Source organism: Miscanthus floridulus, chromosome 14 (genome assembly GCF_019320115.1).
Source record: "Miscanthus floridulus cultivar M001 chromosome 14, ASM1932011v1, whole genome shotgun sequence".
In the NCBI taxonomy this organism is placed as follows: domain Eukaryota; kingdom Viridiplantae; phylum Streptophyta; class Magnoliopsida; order Poales; family Poaceae; genus Miscanthus; species Miscanthus floridulus.
The window spans coordinates 29107161-29122528 of record NC_089593.1 but is presented as its reverse complement, the minus strand read 5'-3'; the positions used below and the strand labels follow the sequence as shown (position 1 = coordinate 29122528).

Genomic DNA, 15368 nt, shown 5'->3' with positions numbered 1-15368 from the left:
TGCCTGTCTGCCGAGCCACTTGCCCAGCGTCTGGTCACAGTGTCCGGTCGCTTGTCCAGCGTCTGGTCCAGTGTCCGGTCACCACAGTGAGCTCATTTCTTTGCGATCTTGCGTACGGCTTGGTTCCAATCTTCATGCTTGGACTTTGCTTGATATCTTGGGTCTTCTCTTGTGCTTCTAAAGTCTTTCTTGAGGTGTTGATCATTGGATCATCACGTCGCCTTCGTCCAAGTTACGTCTTGCACCCTATTGAACTACATAACAAGCACTTGCAAATTCATTAGTCCAATTTGGTTGTGTTGGTCATCAAACACCAAAATCCAAAGTAAATGGGCCAAGGGTCCATTTTCCTTACTCGAACGTGCGAAAAATTCGGTTGATTCATTTATAGTGATTTCTTGCTAGAACCTTGGTGGACCGCGCCAGGACCACTGACCGCTCTGCCTTTATAAGCAGGGTCTGGCTTAGCCGTTGGTACCACCACTCGGTGCACTTTAGCTCACCTAGCTTTTCCTTTTGAGCCAGCTTTTCACTCAGGCCTTCCTTACAACCATCGCCAGCGAAGGCAGGAGCCTGTGTTAGTAGTTACTGCCTGAACACTGAGGGTTTTCCCAAGATCCTGTATGCCACTCTACAAAAGCTCGGAGTCAAAGATCGTCCTGAGTATGAGGGTCATGAGTATGAAAAGCATGGCACTGAGCAGCGTGAAGTTGCCGTCTACATTGGGAAGAGTAAAGAGTTCCCCGGTATCACTGAAGCCTAGAATGTGACCGCAACCGGATTTCGTTTTGTCGACACCTACCAGGTTGTGGCCCATAAAGCCTTGTGTTACCTTTGCCAGATCTATGAAGAGCCCATTGCCCGTACCCCCATGAGGTTCTTTCCACCTTTGGAAAAGAAGTGACGGGCACGGAGGGCTCGCATGGAGGCTTTGTAAGGGCGGGATGCGTAAGAAGATAGTCCTACCACGGTGCACTTGACCATGTACTTGCTTGCTCTGGATGAGCAGTATGGCCGACAAGCCTCGGAGCTGAGGAAGTGCCTTCGGTGAGCCGAGGAAGCCAAGATCTTCTCCAGGATGCTCCAGGTGCAGCTTGCCGAAGCGCATGCCAGTGCGGTAGCCGCTGAGAGTCGGAAGACTGCCATGTTGGAAGCTCTAAAGGAGGCTGAAGATCGACATGCCCATCAGTTGGGAGAGGCCTACCTTGTCACTAGGGCCAAGCGAAGGATGCTGGCTGCTGAACGGCAGGATCCCTTGATCGTGGACGGGATCCCTGTCCACCCGCCAGAAAGAAGGAGAACCGGTGTTGTAGTACTGCCAGCTCCTCCACCCTTGGAAGTGTTAGAAGTAGAACCCTTGATTCCTCTCAGTCAGCCATTGCCAAGAGAGGAGGCAGATCCATAGCCAGGGCGGTAGAAGAATCCACCGAGCCCGAGAATGAAGATGCGTGGTCTAAAGTAGATTAGTTGCCTTGGGATCATGTACCCGTAGTTAGTAGTGTCTTTCATCGTTGTCCACTAGTATTGTAATCTTTCCATTGTATTTCGTCCATAGTTGTTGAGGTAGTCCGATCTTAGGAAAGGTGAACGATGTGTCGAGAATGGGAGAGTGAGTGACTGTATGTTGTACCAGCATAAGGACATTCGGAATATGCATTTTATTTATTTCGCTATGTTATTGCGTCCATCTACCTTAAGTCTCGTTAGAAGTGCTTAGGGTTTTCGAGGGCGATGTTAAGTGGGTTACAAGAGAAATTACCATTCGGATGCCAATAGACCAGCCGTGATTGAATAACATAGGACACTGTATCGACTAATTGTGGATGTCCCAGCAAAACACTTGAATCTCTTTAAATCAGATCCGTTGTTGGATTTGAAGTCCATGTCCCTTGTTGCGAAAGGAACCCTTGTTGTTTGAATCTTCCCTTGCAATACTCCTCTGATTCTATGGTCTATGACCCCACCGTCTTCATTGCGTGTAAGTTGGTAGTAGTTGCCTGGTTAATAGCTTATGGTGCCACGATGAAACTGAGGGCCCCTGTGGAACAGCTGCCACATGGTGACGCTGCTCACCAAGCGCTGGTATCGAGGTTATTGACCAAGTACCTTTACCAAGTTACACCGCCATACCACTTTTGATACAAATATTTGGGTGTTTGAACTAGAAATCCATAATGAGTTGATGAAATAGTGTTCGCTCAAAGTAAACAAGAGGAGGTGGTTTTGGAGGAAACATGTATGTTGCGATCTCACTTCATACAAAGGTTGGCGCATATTGTGGACAAGGAAGGGAAGGAAAGAAGAACACCTGGGAAAAGTTAGCCTTGGGTAGTAGGGAGTGCTTAGAAAAGCCTGAGTGGATGTCAAGTCCCAAGCACTATGCCCAGCTCGACCACGCTACGCACGCCGGGTCGCTATCACCGCATACCCCGTGGACGCCGCCGGTGTCGGGCCCATTAGCACCCTGTCCTCGCATGGCCGTGACATCATGCCGCACTCGTCGTCCTCATGCACTATGCGCTTCTCCTTTTCTCGGCCTCTGGTCTGCTCTTGATCCTCACCCTCGTCCCCATACCAGACCCCCCTCTCTTCTTTCTTCTTTTGGGGACATGGCCGCCTGCACGCCTCCCTCGTCGAGCGAACCCTCTCTCCTCTCCTTTATCCCCCCCTCCGCTCGCTTGCGCAGGGAGCGCGCCATGGCCGACTTTATCCCCACAGCTTGAACCGGCAGTGTATCCCATCCATGCCGTCTCCACTTCCGGTGCGCTACGCCCCATCTCCGTTCGCCACTATAAGATGCCCTTGGTCCTTGCTCTTCTTCTTCTTCCTCCCCATCCCTCTTGAATCTGAAGCAGAGCTACGAGATCCAGTCATCATTGTGAAACTAGGTTCGTCTGACAGAGGTGATGGTGTAATCTGAGAAGAAGGGATCTGGTTTTCGAAAAAGTTCAAGTCTACCGCTGGTTAGTTTGGTCTTAGGGTTCACGATGTTTGACTTCTCAGTCTCCTATTTCTAGATCTGTTGGTCATACGCCATGTTTTGGATAATCATTATCTTGTTGTTTCTCCATTGCCCTCATCTATCCCGACTTCTAGAGTAAGCCTTGGTTGTACTAGGTTGCTCTTAACCATGTAACTTTAAATCCCGGTGTAATTTAGTGTTCGACGCCGTGTAATCTTTTGTGTAATTCCAGATTTACGAAATGTGTTGTAGTTTCGCCTAAGAGGAGTGGATCCTAATTTACTCTTTTGTAAACCCTCACGTTAGGAGACGTACTTGTGTTGTGGTTTTTACTCTTTCCACCTATAATGTAATCCTAGCCAATTTTGTGCTTTGAATCTAAGTGTGTTAGTTGCTTGAGCCCAACTCCATCAAATAATTATTTCCACTAACATGTCATTGATTTGCTGGCCTAGAATAGGCACCATGTAATGACAACCAACCTCTATTTTAGTTTACAACATTATAATAAAAAAAGTCACGTTACCTTTCCTTTCCATATTTTCCCATTTAATGTACCAAATAGACCAACCTTTTGTAGCAACGCGATGAGAAAACATATTAGACATATGAGCCATATTTCCCAAGATTTTTCCTATACCAAGCACATCACCCGCTGCGAAGCGCGGGCAGCAGTGGCTAGTTTTAATTATGCCATAACACTTAGGAGACAATCCTATGTAGGAGTATTTCAGAGGAAGCGCGATAACGAGCGACCAGCCAAGTGCGTGACCCAGCTCCACTTCATCTTACTTGTTGCTACCTCGCCTCAGCCATGTCGTTTACCTCACGCCCTGCCTGCCGCACCCCTTCCTTCCTCACCCACCACCCACAAGCGGCTCCCTCGCTGTCATGCCGCTCAACGCCTGCCCCAGACGCTCGACCTCGCCCTCCCCTAAACACAAGGCAATGCGCCGGCGACATCCTCCTGGTCCTCACCCCCGCCTTTCACCACCGGCGGCCAATGGCTCCTACGCCTCACCACGCCACCCACCTCCCGCCCCCGTCCCTGCTGAACTCCGCCCTCCCACAAACACATGGCATCGGTGAGCTCCGCCGCAGCACCCCACTGCCAGCCGCGCCCAACTGCCGTCTTCGGCCGCCCCGGCGAGCGGCACCCCCACTACCCCGCCCCGCCCCGCCACAGTCTTGCCCGCCTCCACCGCCGTGTCATGGTCACTGCCCTTCGAAACCTCCTTCTAGAGCTGCCGACGGTGCCAGAACTCTAATGGTGGCGAGGTCCCATCTTCGACGCCGACTGTGAGGGTGGGGTGGGGGAGCGACGGTGGGCCGGCCTACGTCGCGCGGTCATGCTCGACAGGTATATCTGGGCACAAAGCCCGAGCCCGTGAGCCTAGCACAGAGCCCGCTATTTAGGCCCGGCCCGGCCCGAAGGTCAATGGGCCCTGGCTGGCACGGCACGGGGTGCAGGCCGTGCTTGGGCCAAACCCTAGGCCCACAGGCCGGCACGGCATGGCCCGCAAGCAGGCAAGCAGGCCGGCGGCCCAAGAACGGCCCCCTCCCCTCCTGGCCTCCTCAGCTCCTCCCTAGCTCCCCATATAACCGAGACCCCCCCCGGCCGGCCCCCACCCCCACCCCCACCCCCACCCTAACCCTAACCCCATTCGCCTCGCCTCCCAACCGCAGGCCGCAGCCGCACTCGACACCCTAACCCTAATCCCATTCGCCTCCCAACCGCAGCCGCACTCGACACCCGCTTGGTCCATCTTCGCCTCCTCTCGTCGATCCATCTTCGTCGCCGGTGCGACCGTCGTCCTTGGATCCGGTGATATCGCCGCCGCTCCATCACCCTAACCCTAACCCCATTCGCCTCGCCTCCCAACCGCAGGCCGCAGCCGCACTCGACACCCTAACCCTAATCCCATTCGCCTCCCAACCGCAGCCGCACTCGACACCCGCTCGGTCCATCTTCGCCTCCTCTCGTCGATCCATCTTCGTCGCCGGTGCGACCGTCGTCCTTGGATCCGGTGATATCGCCGCCGCTCCATCACCTCTCCCTGAGTTCCCTGCCCCCTCAGTCCCTCTCCGTCTTCCTTTTTACTCCTCCTCTGTTTGTCGATGAACATGTGAGTCCGCCTCCCCGTCTCTCTTCCACCGTCGCTCGCCGTCCTTCTTAATCCCGTCTTGCCCTTGTGTGGCCCTCGTCTTCTCCGGCGCCGGGCTCCGGTTGCTCAGGCAAGTCCATCCCCATTCGTAACCCTAACCCTAGCCCCTAGATCTATACGTTTCTCAGTGTTTTGATTCTGTTTTTGGGATCATTTTCTCATCCGGCTCCGGTTGCGCAGGCAAGTCCATCCCCATTCGTAACCCTAACCCTAGCCCCTAGATCTATACGTTTCTCAGTGTTTTGATTCTGTTTTTGGGATCATTTTCTCATCCTTTTCTTCTTTGCGTGTTCTTTTTCTTTGTAGGTCTGCTGCCGATGCCTCGTCGTCAACTAGCCTTGGCGTAGACGGACGACGGGCAATGGCACCGTGGCCAAGCCGTAGCCGCGCACCGTTGAGGAACGGTGCTGGAGTTCAGCCGTCCGCGACCGAGGGCCCCATGGCGTGTGACCCGCAGGGTGACGGTGCCATGTTCCCTGTGACTGGCGACGATGACTTGGTCGCGGCTGGGTTGTCCCCGGAGCACGACGACGACGGCCGTGACCCCTTTGCGGTGTTTGATGACGCCACCCGCGGGACACAGCCGGCGATCGACGTCGATGCCGTCGATGCAGGGGCAACGGGGACAGGGACGGTGGACTCCAACACCCACTCCAACTACACTGGTGTTAATGGTAATGCTGATGGTAATGGTACTCGTACTCCTTCCTCTGGTGCTGTTTCTAGACTTGGTAAGCGCAAGTCTCAGTGCTGGGGTGACTTTGAGGAGGTTTATGAGAAGATTAATGGTGTCGATGTGCGTGTTAGAGCTATATGTAAGATGTGTAGAACTGTGTTGAGTGCTAGATCTACTGCTGGTACTGGTCACATTCTTAGGCACCAAAAATCTTGCAAACAGAAACTTGATAATGCTTCTAGGGTTCAGTCTCGACTAGCTTTTAATGCTGATGGGTCTTTGCATAATTGGAACTATGATCCTGCTGTTGCTAGAACTGAACTGTGTAGATTGATTGCTAGGCTTGATCTTCCTCTTGGTTTTGGTGACACTGATGCATTTGAGGAATATATTAAAAATTCTCATAACCCAAGATTTGTTAGATCATCTAGAAGAACCACCACTAGAGATCTGGATAAGTTATTTGCTGAACGTCGTGCTATGATTAGGAACTGTGTGCATGCTTCTGCATCTGTTGCTTTGACTTCTGACATATGGTCTGGTAATGCTAAAGAGGATTACATATCTGTTGTTGCTCACTATGTGAATGCTGATTGGGAATTGCAAAAGAAGATTGTTGGTCTTAGGTTGATTCAAGTTAAGCATTCTGGTGAAAACATTTCTGCTTTCATTGCATCTGTTGTTGAGGAGTATGGCTTGGTTGATAAAATCTTTTCTATCACTTTAGATAATGCATCTTCTAATGCTAAGGCTGTGGAAACTTTGACACCCATGTTTGCTGGTTATCTTGGTTGTGATCCTGCACCTGATGATCCTGCACCTGGTTACAGTCTTGTGCATCAACGCTGTGCTTGTCACATTATTAATCTGATAGTCAAATCTGGACTAAAAAGAATCAAACCTTATATAGAGGATTTTAGAACTGCAATTAATTTCTTGAACTCCTCTAATCAAAGAATTGCTATGTTTAGAAACTACTGTGAAGCTAAAGGTATGAGACCTAGAAAATTTGGCTTAGACATGGATGTTAGATGGAATGCTACTTATCTCATGCTAAAACACTTGGTTCCTTACAGTGAAGTATTTTCTGTGTTCATAAATTCAAATTATGGTTCTGCACTGTTGTCTCCATCCCATTGGCACATGGCTGGGAAAATATTGGAGTTCCTGGAAGTATTTTATGACTCTACTGTTACACTGTCTGGTGTTTATTATCCTACCAGTCCTCTTGTGCTGCACCATGTTCTGGAGATTGCAACCCATTTGCATGCATGTGAAAGGGATGTTAATCTTAGACCCTTTGTGTACCCTATGCAGCATAAATTTCTTAAGTATTGGAAGGACATTCCTCTCTTATACTCATTTGCATTCATTCTTGACCCTAGAGCTAAGCTGAGAGGTATGCAAAGGGTCCTCCATTTACTTACTGAATATACTGGTACTGATTACACTACTTACTATGCTGATTTGAAAACTGAGTTGCATAAAATGTTTGAGAAATATTTGAGAAAGTTTGGTGCAACCAGGTCACAAAGGGTTGCTGGTCCTACCCCACCCACTGGTAAGAGAAAACAGGCTTGGGGGGTAATTTTTGGAGGATCAGGTCTGCCTGGTCCTTCCAGTGGACTGCCTGTTCTTCTTCTCACTCTACTGCTTCTGAACTTTCAAGCTATTTGGACAGCGACTGCATAACTGCTTATGAGGATGGTTTTGACATTCTTCTGTGGTGGAAGGACCACAAACTAACCTATCCCATCCTGGCTATTATGGCCAGAGATATCATGTCAGTTCCTGTTTCCACTTGTTCTTCAGAGTCTTGTTTCAGCTTAGCAGGGAGGATCCTAGAAGAACGGCGCCGGAGCTTGAAACCAGAACATGTTGAGATGCTGACCTTGTTGAAGGACTGGGAGCTAGGAGAGAAGAGGGAACAACATGAAGCTGCTGATACCAAGGAAATTGAAGATGCATTCGAGAATCTGTTCCTGGATGAACCAGAAGGTGAAGATGATGGATCTGGTGGCTGACAGCGGCATTGGTTGGCTGGGAGTGTTGGAGTACTTTTGTGTGAGTTGAGAGTGGATGTGTCGCTCACTCACTTGCTTAGTTTTCATTTGAACATTTGAACAATGGTCTGTAATAACTATGCAAGATTAAGACATTTGGAGCTGGCTGCACTCTTTTTTCCTGCCTAGGGTTTCTCACAAGGGTGAGTTTTACCTAGGTAGGTTTTTAATGAGGCAGCATTGCACAAAACAGCTCTTTTTGATATTTAAATGGATTGAGATGTTTATTTGGAGGTGTTTTAGATTTAACGGGCTGTGGGCTGGCATGGCCTGTTATTTTTGCCGTGCCTCACGGGCCAGCACGGCACGAAAAATGGCCCACAGGCCCGTGCCTGGGCCGAAGGCCAGGCCCGCAGGCCGATGAGGCATGGCCCGCAGGGCACGGCGTGCCTCCTTGGCCCGATAGCCATCGTGCCGTGCCGGGCCGGGCCGGGCCGGCCCGATGCCCAGGTATGTCCACAGGTCGTATATTAGATTTTGAGATTTCAGAGTATATATAGCATGATGCAAAGCAAGCTTGAACATTCTGATAGTTGAAACTTTTTGTGCGTGGTTAACAGCTATACAATACAAGCACTATACAACTTGACACTTTTTGCGCGTCAGCTGATAACGTAGCTAGCCACTAGGAGAGTGTGATGAAGTCGTGGAGTGATGCAACGAGGCTGGGCGGCCAGTGCTTGGTGTCCCTGACGTAGGCGAGGTCCGTGTAGTGCGGGTCCAGCAGCGTCGCGATGGCGAACTGGTTCTCCGCCAGCAGCGCCGCGTGCTTGTCCGCGTAAAGCGCCGCCGCCAGGGCCGCGTGGATCTCTGCAAATAAACCTCATCAGTAATCCATCAGGTAGTTACCAAGCTAGCTAGTTCATCACTTCGACCTGACTGACAAATAGACGACCTCGACCTGGGTATCCCTTGAGCGCGATGGAGACGTCCTCCATCTCGGCGATGGACTCGTCGCGGTCGCCGATCTCGTACAGCACCAGCGCCCGCCCCACCCGCGTCTACTCCGATAGCGCCAGGTCAGCGTACTCACGCACCACGCGCGTGAACGACGCCAGTGCCTGCGGGAACTCCCCGCGCGCCTGCAGCTCCCGCCCGAGCTCCAGCAGCCCCACGGCCTCCCCGACGCGCCGCGACAAGGCCGCGCTGGCCGCGCGCTCCGCCTCCGTCACCACCGGCGGCGGCCCACTGTACCCTGACAAAGCTCCCGCCTTCTCGTCTGCAGCCCGCGCGCCGGCGGCGGTACTGCCACTGCTGCTGGCCGCGAGGAGCAGGACCCGACGACACCAGCAGCTGCCGCCTCCCTGTCTTTGCCGATGCGATTGCTAATGGTGATGGTGACGGCTGGGAGTAGATGGCTGGTGGCGGAGCCGGGGTCGCTGCTCCGGTGGCTACCGGCGGCGTGACGGGAGGTTGCATGGGTACGGCAGAGGCGTATACGTGGCGCTCACATGCCAACGTTTCGTCGTCGTGGCAGGCGAGGAAGAGAGAGGGATAAGGTTTGCGAGGCTGCTCAAAATGAGGACATGGATTGAAAAGAATTGAAACAGAGGTTCGTCTGCTCTTGTCGTCGGCTCGCGTTCGTAGAAAGGAACGGTCAGAAATGATCGTGAAATGGACGGTTCACGGCAGAGCTTGCTGTTGCGCTGCGCATGACAGACAATTGCTCGTGGCACAAGATTGAGCCAACAAAGCGGCACAAACTGATCTAGTAGCTGAATTTCAGAAAAAAAATCAAAATCCGAGGTCAACATCCCGTCAATGTCAGAGAACTTAAAATAAATATTTAGACGTCTAAACAATATCAAATAAAAAAGTTATCAACTATAAAGTTATATATCTTACTGAAAATTACAACTTTGATGTAAACTGTGTCAACATATCGGGGGTCATTTGGAAAAAATAAATAAATTATAAAATATTGTAACTTAAATGAATATTTGAGCCTTTAAAATATATTATTTAAAAAAATTATGAACTACAAAGTTGTAGACTATCGGCGTGTTCGCTGGTGGGTTTCTGGGCTGATTTGGGCTGACTGGTGCTGATTTTTTGTGAGAGAGAAACACTGTTGGTTGGTTGAATAAGCCTAACTAAAACCAACAAGCGAACAGGGCGTATGTCAGCTCTACAGCTTTAATATAAAGTTTGTATTCATATGACTTCATTTGAAAAAGTTATTCCTTTTTATATAGGAGATAGACCAAATGACAGGTGGTCCTACTATCACGTCAGCAAAACCATGAAAGAAATCATTTTGAAATAGTTAAGAGGAATATCTTGTCTAGTTTCAAAAGTTCAGGTGTGTATGTTGTCCGGTTATTAAAGTTTAAGTTATTCTTTTTAAAAAATAGTGGCTGATTCAGGGGTGGTGAATGAGACTGTAGCTCAAATAGAGTCCATTATCATTTCTTCTCCTAAAATTTGGGAGTTCAGGATTGAAATAGAGCAAGGAGGGGATTGGGCATATTTATATCTGTTGCAAGCCTGCAAAAGGCGGCAGCAAGCTGCATGCTGATCTTTTGTTCTCTCCTCCGGCGATGGGCCATGGCCAATGGCCAGGCCACCGCCATCCACCACCCTTTGCTACTCGCCTGCTCGCCTGCTTCACCTTCCCTCTGGCACGCTGAAGTTTGTTGGGGCTCCGAGACTACTGCATCTGGGCCACGCCTGGGGCAAGATAGAATTGGACCAAAATTATTAGAGTGATATTTGGATTTTGTTTAGGCCAGGCTTAGGGGTCATGGCGCTAGACCCAAATCCGCCCCTGTTCCTGCTGGCTCGTTCACCATCTCTGTCAAGGTTTATTTAGTGTCGTAGAAATAGAGAAAACTTTAGTTTCGAACTTTATTATTTCCTATGTATGAGATACTTGAATTCCACAAGGAAGGTTTCCTTTTATTTGCTAGAAATAAATACCGTCACCAGTTGCCAAATCATACACATGTAGACAATGGTAAAATTTACTATAGTTAATAATGAATATTCTAGAAGCATAAATGAGATTCTCAAATTCTACATTACAAAAAAAACGATTGTAAAAAAAAAACCGAATAGACAACGATTAGACACCCAAAAGATAATACCTCCATTCCAAAAAAAAATAGATAAGGTCTCCTAAAATCAATTTACAAAGATGGGCCTCCGAAGAGATCCACTTCTAAAAGTAATAGGAATTTCCTGAGGTGAGCCTCATAATAGGCCCAAAAACATGGCAAGCTAAGCCCTTCCCATAATCATTCATCGTATATATTGACAACACTTAGGGTTCCTCATCCCTCACTTCTCTCTTTCTCTCACAAAAACACTTCTCCCTAGTGGCACACTTCTCCTAGCAGTGCTCACATGGGGGCCCACCCCACTTCGGTAGCCGCATCGGCACTTGTGTGGGGCCTGCTTATATGGCGCATGAACCATGAGAAACCCATCATGAGTCCGACTTCAATCACATCTAAGAAAGCAAGCATTGAACACATACTAGGAAGGCAAACGATCAATCTTGCAAGGTATAGGAAGTTAATCATCAAGGTAAAAGCTCAACTATGTTCTCATTTGATTCTAGTGATAGTATATACATAGGATACAATAGCTAGCACATATCAAGTTATGCCATTATAAAAGAGAAATATATGCTTAGGGGCTTGTCTTGATACTCAGTGGGGTTGGACAATGGGCTTGGTCATTGGGAACAAAGTCAAAGTTGGTCTTGAGAGTCACCTCCTTGGGTGCGTCAACTCCTATATGAGTACAAGGTACATATACGGAAACATGATGCTCATGATTGTTATGACAAGGTTAAGAGTGGTAGAGCGAGGGTGAGTGGATGTAGGCATCTCAGGTTCCAAGTCACATAGAATGTGCTACATTTGTCTGCCACATGGGGCCGTTAAGAAGGGTTAACGCCTAGCTCAAAATCCTGCATTTTCACGTTCTGATAGACAACCTGACGTGATAGGATGGACTTTCCATCCGTGTGAACTTGAACTGACCTAGCTCACCAAGAATGGATTGCCTTGTAGGTCCGTATGTATTGTCCACATATGCACATTAGAGCCAGAATCTACATCTATAACTCGACTAGTTTTGCAAATATGGATTTTGGATTATGATTATGCACATGATGCTAATGATCAACCAAGTGCAATGACGGGTCATGACACTACATAATCTTGTCACTTGTTCTTCGTGATTTGAAGTAAACCTCGGGGTAGAACTACTTAAGAGAGATAAAGGCTATGACTACACTATGTGCTTCCAGTATAACAATTGCGTGCTTTGAGAGAAACAACCATTAGATGGTCTAGTAAAATGTTTTCGAAAGGCTCGCAATTTGAAGAAATCAACCCTACATAGCATTGGGGTCATTCATTCATTCATTTATTCTACCCATAGCAAACATTCTCTCATCTTATTTGCCCCAACATTTAATGGATATTGTCATGAGCTTCACATTAGAAGAATGGCGCACGTTGGGGAATTCCCTTGCGTCGGTGGCGAGCAACCCTTTTTGGTGGTGGTTCTTCGTTATTCTTGTCATTGCAGCTGTCTTTGTCACTTGTAGTACTTGAACCAACATCATCGATCCTAGTCACATGATCCTTACCATTGGATTGAGGGCTGTTTTCAACCATGGATGGCATACTCATTTCCATATTTAAGCCTCTAAGCTGTAAAAGGTAAGGATTTTATTAGATATATGCAATCCATTAATTATGGAACTTATTTCTTATTTTTGTACTTTTGAGAAAATAACATCCTTAGATAGTTTGTGATAACTTACATTGCATCCAAGAGAGCAGAAGCGAAAATGCATCAAGTAGAGCACGATTGCATGTCTCACAGCTATGTGTTGATGACGAAGGTGCCTTACAAATGGGGACACCAGAAGCACGCAGTTGTGGGCGCTCATTCAAGAATACGACCCTTGCACTATTGATTACATAAGTTTGCACATCGCTAATATCAAGGATGTCCTCAATCTCTGAAACCCTCACAACATCATGATAGGATGATCGCCTTATCTGAAACATCGAATTATTTGAAACTTAAATACTTCCATCTTTTCATAGATCATACGTGTGCTTGGTCAAAGGACCCGTGGCCTATGAATGAAATCTATTTTTATACACCCAAATTCAGAACACATTTTATGTAAAGTTTTATAACATTTCTTAATTATGAGGTGGCATAAGAAGCAACAAGAGAAAAAACATCTAAATCATAAAGTTTTGAGTTGTATGACATGTATGATATGAAATGTTTTACCTTTCCATTGACTACACGACTACACATTTCTTACCTGGATTACACGATGAGTGGAATGATCTCTTGAATGGCAATAGTTGCAGAAAGCAGCTGGTGTAGCCTCACACTGGGTGCAAAATAGGGTACACTCGTTGCGACTAGCAAGAAGATGGTTTGCACAAGTCATAAAGAACTGTGTTGCAAGCAATATCTGTAGCCACGAAGGGACTGTCTCCCTTTTCATTGTAAAATCAGTAGTCTATTATGTTCGTTTGTGCTAATGTTGGGGCCTGTAAGTGAATGGAATGGTTGTATTTATAGGAAAAGAATAGTGAGAAGTACATGAGTTTTTGCTGTAAATTTGCTGGCACAAATAGGCGTTTTGCATAATTGTGGTGGTAAGAACTGAAATGCCAGCTAGAAAATAAGAGAAACAATATAATAATAAGAAGTACATGCATTTTTCCTACAAAACAGTGGGCGCAGTATGATGTTTTGCATAATCTATGGTGGTAAGAACTGAAATGCTAGCTAGAAATTAAGAGAAACAATATAATAATAAGAAGTACATTTACTTTTCCTACAAAACAGCGGGCGCAGTATGATGTTCTGCATAATCTATGGTGGTAAGAACTGAAATGCCAGCTAGAAATTAAGAGAAACATTATAATAATAAGAAGTACATTTACTTTTCTACAAAACAGCGGGCGCAGTATGATGTTTTGCATTTCTGTGGTGGTAAGAACTAAAATGCTAGCTAGAAATTAAGAGAAACAATATAATAATAAGGAGTACATTTACTTTTCCTACAAAATAGCGGGCGCAGTATGATGTTTTGCATAATCTGTGGTTCCAAGAACTAAACTAAAAGCTACCAGTGACACAGAAAGAATAATGAGATGTACAATCTCTTTTCCTATAAAACCGTTGGTGCAATGTGAAGTTTTTCGTAATTGCAGTAGTTCTTAGTCATAATATGTGGCACTAAGAATTGACTGTCATCTAAAGTTATAGGAAAAATAATGTCGGGGTTATAACCTCGGGATGTCTCAAGGCACCGATTAGTTAGCGGGCAGAGCGGCCCATAATATATCAGCTAGCAAAGGCCCGAACGACCGAGGCCTAGTTGAGCCAAGCGAACCAGGCATGACTCCAAGGCTAGGGTCAGCCACAACCGCTTCCTTCTGTCTCAGCCGCATAACGAGCGGAATACTCATGACCTCTTAACCTTCACAACCCCTAGGAGGAATGGAGAGAGGTCAAGCCCATCCAAACGCGCCTGCTCTGGCAAAGTTAAGCACGCTACTCTGACTCCGTAAGAACCGAGGGGACAGCGGTCACCTCAGTCTGGTCAGACGCCATCCCTGCACCACGCCGTGCAGATAAGACAACACCGCACGATAGTGACAACCAGTACGACGATCCACCATCCAAATACGGTCCAACAGGACACATGTATGATTCTTCCCACCGCAGGATGGAATCCACGATGAGGCCGTGACTTAGAGGCCATCCAGACTGACGGGAGCCATGACCCCGAAGATCGGGATCGTGGCCCCCAGTTCTTCAAACCAACAAGGTGATCGCGACCTTGGGGAGGCTACCAACTCCTGTACGATGCCCTAGAAAACTAGGGAGCGATGATGAAGACCACGGCGGGGGCCACATCGCACAGGACAGCTGGCGAACAACCACCGTGCCTACAGTGCCACCATGCTCGGCACAGTAGCACCACGTCACACCATGCCATGACGTGGCCATAAGACCATGATGATAAATACTCCTAGATGTGCTCCACAAGACGGCGTAGCTTGTAAGCCAAGTTAGCTAGGACATCCCTCAGGCTCACGATCCTTCAGTCGGGAGAACCTTCTTCTTTGTATACGCCTTGGCCCCGAACTCTATATAAGGGTAGCCAGGGCACCCATCTGGGGGATCCAACTTTCATTCATTCTTACACCGTAGAAGGGCTCCTGAAGCTGCTGCTCGGGCAACCCGTCTCCTAGCTCTAGATCTTCTACCTCATCCACCATTCTTGCACCCCCCATTGTAAGAACTTCAGAGCATTCAAACGAGGAACACACACTTGATCATCTCTGAGACTGGACGTAGGGCTCCATCCTGAACTAGTATAAATCCTCGTGTTTTTTGGATGCTACCATTGTGCCAGAACCTCCTAAGAAATCGGGCCCACGTGCACCTATCGTTGTCTTACCAGACCTCGGATAGCGTTCACGAGTTCCCAACAACTCAACAGG

At 47.9% G+C, this 15368-nt stretch overlaps 2 pseudogenes; both read right to left on the bottom strand.

Annotated features, from left to right (window-relative positions):
- Positions 1 to 8396: 8396 nt before the first annotated feature.
- Positions 8397 to 9490, bottom strand: LOC136505356 (uncharacterized; annotated as a pseudogene).
- Positions 9491 to 12317: 2827 nt separating this feature from the next.
- Positions 12318 to 13354, bottom strand: LOC136502669 (protein RGF1 INDUCIBLE TRANSCRIPTION FACTOR 1-like; annotated as a pseudogene).
- Between the last annotated feature and the right edge of the window lie 2014 nt (positions 13355 to 15368).